The following is a 13,682-nucleotide window of genomic DNA, read 5'->3' on the forward strand; positions in this document are numbered from 1 at the left end:
TCCTAAACATCTTCTCGCTTATTGCAACATACTGATATGTTGCCAAGATTAAGCAAAAATTCAAGCAGAAGAAGCGAGACTTTGGATTTGCGAATTCAAAGCAGAGCAAAGGCGCCCCCAAGCCACGAAGAAAAGGGTAGAGCTAGGTTGTGACCCCCTAAGACAACTCCTCGAAGCCGAAAGCCAAAAATAACGGGAAGGCAAATAAGGACACTGACAAGTGGTGTGAGTTCCATAAAACTCCTACTCACAACACAAACGAATGTTGTGCAAAGCAAGCATTAGTGGCCATGCTAAAAGACTCTAAGATAGATGCAAGCTCTAATTTTAAGCCGAAACTTGAAAAGGGAACCGACAAGGGAAAGCAGATTATTGACGCATAACCCACTATGACGGTAGCCACCACCAAGCTCCAATAAGTGGAACTTGAGGATCCAAAGGAGGGGGAGTGCCTCTTGCACTTGCAAATGTGGGTAAAGAGTTTGTTGGTGTATTTCATCATTGACAGTGGGAGCCAGAAGAACCTGATCTCAGTCAAGGTCGTTAAGATATTGAAGCTTCCAACAATGTTGCACCCACAGTCATACACCAGCGGGTGGCTCCACCAAGGGAAAGATATCCATGTCAATCAGTAGTGTCACCTGCCTTATAACATCAAGCCCTTTGTAGATGAGGCATTGCGTGATGTTGCCCCCCTGGAAGTTTGTGATGTTAGATGTGTCATGCTATATATGAATCTAAACCTTGTTTTTATATTATTACTTTGGGTAAGAAATTATACGGGATACCAGAGGTAGCGCCACCTATCGCTTTTCTTTGATCTCTACCAAACAATGCAGTAAGATCATTTCCCAGACTAGGAAATTTGTCTTCCTTATGATTTTCCCTCAAAGCAAGAGGAAGATTGTGGCCACATCCACAACCTCTAGACAGGGCTCCTCCGCATAGCAACAACATATGGTCAAGGATGTGTGGAGTACAGGGACATATTCACCTCACCCACTAGGGTACCCCTACACTATCAGGTCAAGCACTCCATCGATCTAACCCCTGGCATGTCGCTACCCAATGGACTAATCCTGGCATGTCGCTACCCAATGGACTAATCTATTGACGCTTTGTTATGGAGAATGATGAAATCAAGAGGCAGATTTAGGATTTGTTGTAGAAAGGCCACATCAAGCCAAGTTCATTACCCTATGGGAGCTCGAATGTGTTGGTACAGAAGAAGATGGAACCTACAGGCTTTGTATTGACTATCGAGCACTAAATAAGATCACTGTCTAGAATAGGTATCCAATCCCATGGATTGACGACCTTTTGGACCATCTCAAGGGGGCTAAATATTTTAGCAAGATTGACTTGAAGTTCGGTTATCACTAAGTACCAATAAAACCCTCTAATGTGTGGAATATTGCCTTCAAATCCAAGGAGATCCTTTTCGAATGGTTGGACATGCCTTTCGGGTTGACGAATGCCACCACAACCTTCATGAAGTTGATGAATGACATCTTGCAACCCTTCACCAACTCGTTCATGGTAGTGTATTTGGATGACATCATGATCTTGAGCCAGAGTTGGAAAGAGCACCTACACCATATTCGACAGGTCCTCCAAACCCTCTGAGAACACAAATTTTGTGTCCATTTGGAGGAATGCACTTTTGGTATGACCTAGGTTTAATATAGGGTACATCGTTTATGACCAGGGTGTGCAGGTGGACCTAGCCAAGATACAAGTTATTCAGGATTGGCCAGCCCTAACCACTCTAATAGAACTCCGCAACTTTATGGGTCTTTCCAATTTCTATCGGAAGTTCATGTTGGGATTCTCTCATATCACTTGGCCTTTAAGTAAAGTCACCAAGGGCATAGTGAAAGCAAAGTTATTTGTGTCTGAATCCCAATAGAAGGCATTTTCTGAGTTGAAGCATCACCTTTGCTCTAAACCAATGCTCACATTACCATACCTGTAACAATCATTTGAAATTGAGACAGATGCCTTCGGCTATGCTATTGGTTCAGTTCTTACCCAGTAGGGGCATCTGGTGGCATACCACAGTGAGACACTTTCAGATACAGTTTGAAAGTATCCTGCCTACAACAAAGAGATGTATTCCATTGTGTAGGTCTATCGACAATGAAAGCATTACATTATCGGGAAGGAAATTGTCATCCACAAAAACCATCGAGCCCTGTACTTCATTCAAACATAAGGAAAGTTGCAGAACGATTGCCATCAGAAATGGTCCACATATATGCAACAATTCCATTTAAACATTAAGTATAAGAAAGGTTGCACCAATAATGTTGCAAACTGCCTCAGTCGACCGCTGGTTATGACAATGACCACTATGCTCGACTCTCGTGAACACGAGACTTCGGGATCATACATATTTACAAGAGTGATACAGAATTTGACACCACATACCAGATGCTCCTGGAAGGCAAGCAAGTTCCAGACTTTCACCTCTACAACACATTGTTATGCCACCTGGGACACCTCTGTGTTCCTTCAAGCAAGCTTGCCAAGATGATTTGGGAGTCGCACTACAGTCAGGTCACTAGACATTTTGGAGTAGACAAAATAGTGGCAGTGTTGCAAAAGTATTTTTATTGGTTGAACCTTCGATAGGATGTTGGAAAGTACATTAGCTCCTGCACTGTCTGCACCATTGTAAAACCTACAATCAAGAATCAAGGCCTATATGCTCCTCTACTTACTCCTAGTTAATCGTAGGAATCCATCTCCATGGATTACAAGTTGGGGATTTCCTTCTACTAAGCATGGAAATGACTATATTTTCGTGGCCATCGACATATTCTCTTAGATGGCCATTTTTGCGCCTTGCAAGAAGAGTATCACAGCAAAAGCCACTGCCAAACTCTTCTTTGAATGAGTATGGGAACACTTTGCGATCCCACAGTCCATTATCTCATATCAGAACATGAAGTTCCTAAGTGTTGTGAGCTCCATAAAACTCCCACTCACAAAACGAATGAATGTCACGCAAAGCAGGAACTAGTGACCGAGCTAACAGACTCAGAGATGGATGCATGCTCTGATTCTGAGTTGGAACCTGACAAGGGAAAGCAAATCATTGACGCAAAACCCACTACAATGGTAGCCACCACCAAACTCCAAAAGGTGAAACATGAGGATCCAGAGGAGGGGGAGTGCCTCTTCCACTCACAGATGTGGGTAAAGGGTTCATTGATGTATTTCATCGTTGACAGTGGGAGCCAGAAGAACCTGATCTTAGTCGAGGTCGTTAAGAGATTGAAGTTTCTAACAACACTACACCCACAACCATACAACATCGGGTGGCTCCACCAAGGGCGAGATCTTCGTGTTAATCAGCAGTGCTGCCTGCCTTATAGCATCAAGCCCTTTGAAAATGAGGTATTGTGCGATGTTGCCTCTCTAGAATTCTGTGATGTTTTATTGGGTCAACCATACCTATGGAAGCACCATGTTGTATATGAATCCAAACCTCGTCCTATTATTATTACTTTGGGTCATAAATTGTACATGATACCAGAGGTAGCGTCGCCTATTTCCTTTTCTTTAATCTTTGCTAAACAATGCAATAAGATCATTTCCCATACTGGGAAATTTGTTTTCCTTATGATTCATCCTCAGAGCAAGAGGAAGGTTGTGGCCACATCCATAGCCTCCAGATAGGCCCCCTCTGCATCACAGTAGTAGATGGAAAAGGTCATGAAGGAGTACAGGGACATCTTCACCTCACCCATAGGGGTACCCCTACATTGTCAGGTGAAGCACTCCATTAATTTTACCCCGGGTGCATTGCTACCCAATGGACCAATCTAGCGACTCTCTTTTCTAGAGAATGATGAAATCAAGAGGCAGATTCAAGAGCTATTTTAGAAAGGTCACATCAGGCCAAGTTCATTACCCTATGGGAGCCTGATCGTGTTGGTACAAAAGAAGGATGAAACCTAGAGGATTTGTACTAACTATCAGGCGCTAAATAAGATCACTGTACGTAATATGTATCCAATCCCACAGATCGATTACCTTTTAGACAAACTCAAGGGGCTAAATATTTCAGAAAGATTGATTTGAAGTATGGTTATCACCAACTACAATTGAACCCTCTGATGTGTGGAAGACTGCCTTCAAATCCAAGGAGGTCCTTTTCGAATGGCTGGTCATGCCTTTCGTGTTGACAAATGCCCCCACAACCTTCATGAGATTGATGGATGAAATCTTGCGGCCCTTCACCAACTCGTTCGTGGTAGTGTATTTGGACGATATCTTGATCTTCAACTAGAGTTGGGAAGAGCACCTACACCATATTAGACAAGGCCTCCAAACCCCGTGACAACACAAATTGTGTGCCAATTTGGAGAAATGCACTTTTGGTATGAACTAGGTTCAATATATGGGGTACATCATTGATGAGCGGGGTGTGCATATGGACCCAACCAAGATACAAGTTTTTCGGGATTAGCCAGCCCCAACCACCCTAACAGAGCTCTGCAAATTTATGGGTCTTGTCAATTTCTATTGCAAGTTCGTGTTTAGATTCTCTCATATCACTTGGCCTTTGAGTAAAGTCACCAAGGGCGGAGCGAAAGAAAAGTTCTTTTGGTCTTAATCCGAACAAAAGACATTTTCCGAGTTGAAGCATCACCTTTATCATGCACCAGTGCTCACATTAATAGACCTGAAACAACCATTTGAAATTGAGACAAATACCTTTAGCTATGCTATTGTTGTAGTTCTCACCCAAGAAGGGCATCTGGTGGCATATCATAGTGAGACACTTTTAGATACATTTTGAAAGTATCCCACCTATAACAAAGAGATTTATTCCATTGTGCAGGCCCGCCGACAATGGAAGCATTACATTATGGGAAAGGAAACGATCATCCACACAGACCACCAACCCCTACAGTTCATACAGACATAAGGAAAGTTGTAGAATGAGAAATGGTCCACATATCTACAACAATTACATTTGAACATTAAGTACAAGAAGGGCATCACCAATAATGTTGTAGATTGCCTTAGTTGACCACTGGTTATGGCGCCGACCACTTTGCTCGACTCATGTGGACAAGAGAATCTGGGATGGCCACATATTCACAAGAGTGATCCAAAATTCGACACCACATACCAGATGCTCCTGGAAGGCAAGCAAGTTATAGACTTTCACCTCAAGGACTGTTGGTACTATTTTATTGCCATTCTTTTCTTCTAAAAATCCATCATTTATCTATCATTTTCTCCCATAAACCCCTCATAGTCCATTGAAATTGATTAATGAAGCATTATAATTGTTATTTTACATTAAATTTAATTTATGGATTTTTATGTTAAAAATTGGAAATTTTCAACAAAATTACGGGATGTCATGACTTCCTGTATTGGTTTATGTTGTGACACGTGGCATGGCAGGAAAATCAGAACAGGAGATAAGGACGTGATCTAAGATGTACATACATGGTGAAAGATCTATTCAGCATCGAATCTGGAGCTCCTGAATACATGGTCAATGCTGGTCAAACCTAGCCTTTTTGGTTGTAAAAGCAGCAAAAATTTGAAGTTACCTAAACTGATTTCGTTTTGTTTTAGAAATCAGTTAGGATTAGAAAAAAACGAACCTAGCCTTTTTGATTGTAAAAGCAGAAACATCTGAAGCGATAATGCATGTACGTTTGGATGAAAATTGTAATAACTAGGAGGAATGCTAGTGAAGAAGAGGTTAGACAAGAGCAAACTTAAGCGTATTCCAGAACTCTGTTTTGCATGTAATCGATTCTCAGAACTTAATCACAGGCAGTGTTTCATCAATTATGGTGTTTATGTGTTAACGTTTTTATCATCTGAAGTCGTTCTAAGTGTGCCATCAACGCGTGGACGGGCCCTACGTGAAGATTGGTATACTTTCATTTTGTTTCATAGAATCTAGTCTTCAGATCTGAATAGTGTTTTATTTAATTTCATCACTTGTGAGTTTCAATTCAACTAGAAGTTCTTACGATTGTTAATGAATGATTCATAGTGGTAGCTTGCAAATTCAATTGCGAAATTATTGAATCAGACTTTGTAAAAGGTTTAATTGAACGTTGAATTTCAAGATATTTCTATGGACTCTGTTTTCATGAATTTGATTTATGCTTAGTGTGTTATCTGGGACAGAGTTTTTGTGAATGATATCCTTGTAAGAGGATTGAAAACTCAGACTAGTAACACTTTGTTTTCTTAGAACAGTTGATTAAATTAGGTGATATAAGTGTTTGAATTGTGAAAGGAGACATATCTCAATCTCTTGTAAAAGAGTGTTGTAGCTTGTCACAATAGACACTTATTTAGATAGATGAGATCCTTTTAGGTCTATAAACTTTAGACACGTGCCTCTAAGTTTACCTACCTTGGTTGACATTAAATTTAGTCTAATCTAGACCCCTGGATTGGTCACTACATTTTGGCGCCGTTGCCAGGGAGGCGCAACTAGAGGATTTCTAAAAAAAAAAAAAAAAAAACATAAACAAAAACAAACAAAAACATAGATTTAATTTTGATTCATCATTTTAGAAGTCATGTTTACTTATGTCTAGATATAGAGATGATAAAGGTAGATTCATAAAAACCTCCCATCCAAAAACTAATTCACCACTAGGAGCAGACCCTTTAGGAAAAGTTGAACACACAACACCAGCTGGGAAAGTCACCATACAAAAATTAGAGGATAAACAGAAATCAGGGCAAAGACTCACACTCATTGAGAGACAAATTCTATTGGCACATGAATTACAGAAGAAACATCTCCCTGAATCCTCTATAAAAAGAGAAAGTAGCACAATAACTCAACAATCTCTCCTTGAACCTACTGATTTTGAAAAATCTCAGGAAGGAGAAAAAACATTAGAACAACTTCTCTTTGAAACAAGTGACACTGAACAAGAAATTAAATCAACAGAGGAACCTATCAAAATGGCTGAGGAAGGAGATGGATCAGCAAGAGGACCACAAAATCAAGGTCGAAGAGAGGAGGAAGAGTCAACCTTTAAATTTCCTATTCAAGAACCAGGAGAAAATTATGATGAGGAAATAAAAATGAAAAACATACCTCCATCTGTGCTACCAAACTTTTATGGCATGGCTTTAGAAGATCCAGATTCGTTCTTGCTTGAATTTGACATAGTATGTCGAACATATGGTTACACAGATGATGCCCATAGGCTTAGACTCTTCCCAGCAACATTAAAAGCATCAGCATTAAGATGGTTCATGGGACTTGGTGAACATGCAATAACTGATTGGGATGGCATGAGAAGAATATTCCTAAAGAAATACCAACCTTATTGTAGATCGAAAGATTCTAAAGATGATATCTTTAGAATGAATCAACAAGAGGATGAAAGTTTAGAGGAGTATTTGGAACGATTTGTTTACAATTTACAAAAATCAAAACATAGAACCATGTCTCTTGATCTGATTCGAACAATATTTTTGAAGGGCATTCGAGAGGAATACTTAGACGATCTTAATTTGATGGGCAAAGGTGATATTTCCACTTTACTTTCGAAGAAATTGCTGATTTATGTGAAAAGTATTCAAGGAGCAAAGCCAGATATGGAAAAAGAGCTATATCATCCAAAGCCACAAAATCTGCTTCAGCAAGTGTCACAAGGGCTGAAATAGGAAACTTGTTAGAAGAATTCAAAACAGATCTATTAAGTACCTTAGGAACTCAATTTGACACTCTGAAAGCCAAGAAAAGACAAGAAGAGGAAGATCAAATAATTGCTGTCTTTTGTCCAAAATGCTGGAAGAAACATGCCTTGAAAGACTGCCCATTAGAAAACATTCAAGTTTGTGCCTTTTGTACTGAAAATCATGATATATTTCATTGCTCTAAAGTCAAGATTTTACAGAATTGTAATGTGGAAGCTATCACAGATATGGAGAATGTGTATTTCATGGGCGCAAAGAGACCAGGGCAACCAAGACCTCCACTTCCAGGTATGTTTCCAAACCAAAATTTGCAATTTCCTACATAAGATCAGATGTATGCTCAGAATTCTTGGAATATACCCATGCCATGGCAACACCAAAATTACCCACAACAATAATGGAGACCATCTCAACAATACTCTCAACAATATCAACCATATCCTCAACCATACCAACCATATTCTCAGCCATATCAATAGTATCATCAGCCATATCCGCAATATCCTCCAACATATCAGCAATATCCTCAGCAGCAAGTTGTTTATCAACCCCAAAACACTCAACAAGCATTGCTTGCTCCTCCACCAATAAATCCACCTCACTTACAACTCCCATCTAACCAAAAACCTCCTAGACCCACTCAGATTCCTGCTCAACCTGTACCAAATCCAAATAACAGAGCAGAGAGACCAGCTTACAATGTAGATGAGGGACCATCATATCCCACATTACCTTTACAAAATATCGCGTTGAGGTCTGGTAAGGTACTTTAAAAAGAACTTCCAATAGCTGAAAAACAGGAAGAAAACGAAGAAAATGAAAATGAAACTCCAACTCAAAGGAAACAAAATGATGACATCAACAATAAACAAATGCAACCGTTGCATCCACCACCTTTTCTAGAATGATTGGTCCAAACAAAACTTCCCATATCTATACCACAGTTTGATGTTTTAGATGAGCTAAAGAATGTCTATATAACAATTCCACTACTACAAGCCATAAAAGACATTCCCATATATACTAAAGCAATCAAAGAACTATGCCTCAAGAAGCCTACCAAAAAAAGAGTTGATCCACAAACTATTCATGTTATTGGACATTTAGCTGGCCTTATGACCAACACCATTTCAATGGAAAAGTATGTTGATCCTGGTATTCCCAGAGTCACTACAATCATTAACAACATACATATTCCAAACACCTTAATTGACCTTGGGGCCGCAATAAATGTGATGACTCTTGAAACAATGAAAACACTGCAGCTCACAAACTTGCAACACACAACAATTGTTCTAGAACTAGCTGATAGGTCTAAAGTGATTCCTGAAGGGATTTTGGAGGACATAATTGTTTCATTGTACTCTTGGGAGTATCTAGTGGACTTTTTAGTTCTTCAGCCAAAATCTAATTTAGGAGGACACCCTATCATCCTTGGTAGACCATGGTTAGCAACTGCTGATGCATTCATAGGATGTAGATCGGGTAATATGATTATTTCACGAGGAACTGAAAGAAAACAACTCACTCTTTACCCATAAGCACAATCACTAGTAGTAGCACACAATTTATGGCTTGATGATAAATACCATGATAAGGAAGAAGTTCAATCTGTTTTCAGCATCAATCAAATCTATGATTTTCAAGAACATAATAATGATGATTTGGTAGAATTGTTCCTTTCTCAACCTGATATTTCCGAAGAATTAAGAAATGAACAATACCATGCTGCAGATGAACTTTTGGCACAAAATTTTCAGGAAACATGCACCATTCATTCTTTGCAAACAACATTTAGAACATTTTTCCCATTCAATCTATCACAAACACACAGAGCAAGAAAATAGAGATTAGTCCAGGAAAAACTTTGAATATTAGCACTCACCTAGACTCATCTTAGGAGGAAAAATTGATTCAATTATTGAGAAAATATCAGAAAGCATTTGCTTGGTACTACACCGATATGCACAAAATTCACCCTGAAACATGCACTCACCATATTTACACGGATAGTAATATCAAACCAGTGAGGCAACCACAGAGAAGAATGAATCCCATGCTTCAGGATATTGTTAGAGATGAATTACAAAAACTATTGAAAGTCAATTTTATTTATCCTATCTCTGACAGTCAGTGGGTATCCCCATTGGTAGTAGTGCCCAAGAAAAATGGCAAGTGGAGAATTTGTGTTGATTACAGACAATTGAACAAAGCAACCCTCAAATATTATTTCCCACTACCATTTATTGACCAAGTGCTAGACACATTAGCTGGGAAATCATCATTCTCTTTTCTTGATGGTTTCAGTGGCTATAACCAGATCAGGATAGCCTTAGAGGACCAGGACAAAACCACTTTTACTTGTCCCTGGGGCACTTATGCCTATAATGTTTTACCATTTGGACTTTGCAATGCTCCAGCTACATTTCAGAGAGCTGTATTAGCTATTTTTGCTAATTTAGTTCATGACTGTGTTGAAGTTTACATGGATGATTTTTCAGTGTATGGTAATTCATTTGAGCATTCATTAGAAAACCTTGAAAATTTTTTGAAGAGATGTATTGAAGCTAATCTGTCCCTGAGCAATGAAAAGTGTTTTATGATGTTAAATGAAGGGATAGTATTAGGTCACTATATTTCTTCTTAAGGCATTAAAGTTGATCCATCAAAAATCCAGATCATTGTCAATTTTCCAATTCCGAAGACTCAAAAAGAGGTAAGAAGTTTTCTTGGGTATGCAAGCTATTACAAAAGGTTTATTGAACATTTTAGTAAAATAGCTTTGCCTCTGTTTAAGCTTCTAGCAAAAGATACACGTTTCAACTGGAATGAGAATTGTTAGCAAGATTTTGAAACACTCAAAGAAAAATTATCAACCATACCAGTCTTAAAAGGACCTAACTGGACCCTACGATTTCACATCTTTACAGATGCATCTGATACTGCAGTAGGTGCCTCATTAGGCCAAAAATAAGAGTCTTTCAATTATGCCATCTATTTCATTAGCAAAAATCTAACACCTGCAGAATTAAACTACACAGTCATTGAAAAAGAAATGCTTGCAATCATACATGCTGTGAATAAGTTCCGACATTATATAACTGGTTATGAGGTTTTTGTACATACTGACCATTCTGCCATTAAGTATTTAATGAATAAACCAATCACTAATGGCAGAGTTACCAGATGGCTATTATTATTACAGGAATTTAATATTACAGTGTTAGATAGACCAGGTAAGGAGAATCAGGTGGCAGATTTTCTTTCTAGACTGCAAAATTCAGGTGAGGTTATTCCGGTTGAAGATTATTTTCCAGATGAAAATTTATTTGCAATTTAAATAGTGAATCCTTGGTATGCTGACTTAGCCAACTATTTATCCACAGGAAAAACACCTCCATATTTTACTCCAAAGGAAAAGAAGAGGCTGATCAAACAAAGTGCTAGATATTCATGGGTTAATGGAGATTTATTTTACACCGGTTATGATATGATTATTAGACGATGTGTAAGAAATGATGAAATAATTGATATTTTAAAATCTTGCCATGATGAACTGTGTGGTGGGCATTTTGCAGCCAAAAGAACAACATTCAAGATTCTCAGTCTTGGATATTATTGGCCATCTATTTTTAAGGATTCCAAGAAGTATGTGAAAAGTTGTGATAGCTGTCAAAGAATGGGCAGACCAACAGCGACAGATGAAATGCCACTTCAGCCTCAAGTACATTTAGAGCCATTTGAAAAATGGGCTCTAGATTTTATAGGACCCATCAATCCAACTTCAAAAGGTAAAAAGTACATCCTAGTATGTACTGATTACGTGAAAAAATGGGCTAAAGCCAAAGCACTAGTCCGGGCAACTGAACAAATAGTGGTAAACTTCCTTTTTGAAGAAATTTTTGTACGGTATGGAGTACCAAGGGAGATAGTGACAGATCAAGGTACTCAGTTTACTTCAAAGCTGGTCAAAGACATCACAGAAAAATATAAAATCAAGCACAGGAAAAGTACACCTTACCATCCACAGGCCAATGGCTAGGTGGAATCTACAAATAAAACATTGGAAGGAATTCTCACTAAGACAGTAGCAATGGACAGAAAGAATTGGGAAGAGAAGCTCAAAGATGCACTCTGGGCTTACAGAATCACGTGGAAAAACACTACAGGATTTACACCATATCAGTTGGTGTATGGAAAAAAATAAAAAAAAATAACAAAATAACAAAAAAATTTAAAACAATAATAATTGTTTAGATGTGAAAACCAGACTCTGGCACACTCTAACCCAGAATTCTTACTAGAAAACCAATCATTTGGCTGGTAAGAATTCCTTGTTCTACTTGTTTCCTGTTTTTCATCCATTCAATAATGACTCGAGGACAAGTCAAAGCTTTAGTGGGGGAGAAGAATCAGCAAGAATCAACATTTTGTTTTCCCTATCTCATCTCCTCATTTTTATATCTTCAAGGAATTTGTTTTGAGTAATTTAGTATTTCAATAAAAGAGTTGTTCTTGTTCTAATCAGAGGGACCTGTTCAGGCAATATGCAGTGGGACCTGTTCAAAAGACTATATCAACATTACCAATGTCAGAGGGACCTGTTCAGAAGGCTATGATAACATCACCAATATCAGAGGGACCTGTTAAAGATTGCATTCAAGATACATCAGGCTACTTCAACAAAGTTTTCAAAGGTTGCTTATCATCAGAATTATAATCAAGGCTACATCAACACCAAGGATAAAAGAAGCTTCACAAACATGGTTCTTCAGAGTTCTTCAAAGTTCTTCAGATTTTAAAGGGACCTGTTATATTCAATTTCATTTCAAAGGGACCTGTTTTGGACAGTGAAGATCAGTCATACCTGTACAAACAGATCAGTCCTACCTGTGCACTCCAAATCAGCATTCTGTCAACCAACAAGTGTAATGTATTGTTGAAATTTTTAACATTTAAAATTCTTAAATTATTTTAGTGTTAAAAATGATAATTATTATTGCTTGTTATCAATTTCAAAAACCCCTATACCCATCACCCTTGTAATATTCCTAACTACTCATCTCATTATCACTCTGCTATCATTTCCTATCACACCTTAGCCTATTGCCATATTCCTACTACGATTTTCAAACCTTTTCCTACACCGCTCTTCAAACCTTGTCATCAACTCATCATTTTTAAATCGGCCTTCTGGCAATCAAGTACCAACAATTGGGATACTCAATGTACAAGTCCGTGCAATGGAAAGACAAGTGTTAAACCGTCTATCCTCAAATGAGTTCATTCATTTCGACTGCTGGAGTTATAAAACAATATTTTGACCCAAGCCTGCTCATGAAATATATATATCCATTATCATCATACGATTTGTATATGGTGTTCTCATGATTATACCTCTGCAAATTAGTACTGCTCTTCTGTCTTCATGATGTGAATGTGCCTTCCAACTCTGCATTGTCATCATAGAAATTGGATGAAGGTCGGCTGTTGAGTTTTCATTTTATAAAACTCTGAGTTCATAAAGTGCGTTACCGTGTTAGTGTTCAGACTTTGAGTTTCTCAAAGAGGGCCGAGATAGTAGGTGCTACAAAGGGAGAGAATAACAGACAGGCTTACCCCGAGTTTTTACTTCCGCCCATAAATCGAGGACATTAACCAGGTCACTCGCTCAAGCAATTGAAGAAGTAAACTCAGAGAATCGAAGACGTTACCAGGTCAGCTCAGTGGAACGCAGGAAAAGAGGTAACAAATTGAAAAACCCTGATTAAATTTTTGAGCATAAACAAAAGGGTTAGAACAGAGATTTTTAATAAAATGACCAATAGAGCAGAGCCCGAAAAATTTGATAGTTCACAATATCATGAAGACTGTGTCACGATTTTAAGGGAAAAACAATGGTTGTCTTTTCTAGAGAAATTCAATGGAAATAATGAAGAGGTTACAAAGCAATTTGCATTTTCCTTCAATGG

This window comes from Pinus tabuliformis, chromosome 5_1 (assembly GCF_031772625.1).
Source record: "Pinus tabuliformis cultivar Carrire ecotype Pingquan chromosome 5_1, CPIR1, whole genome shotgun sequence".
Classification (NCBI taxonomy): Eukaryota; Viridiplantae; Streptophyta; class Pinopsida; order Pinales; family Pinaceae; genus Pinus; species Pinus tabuliformis.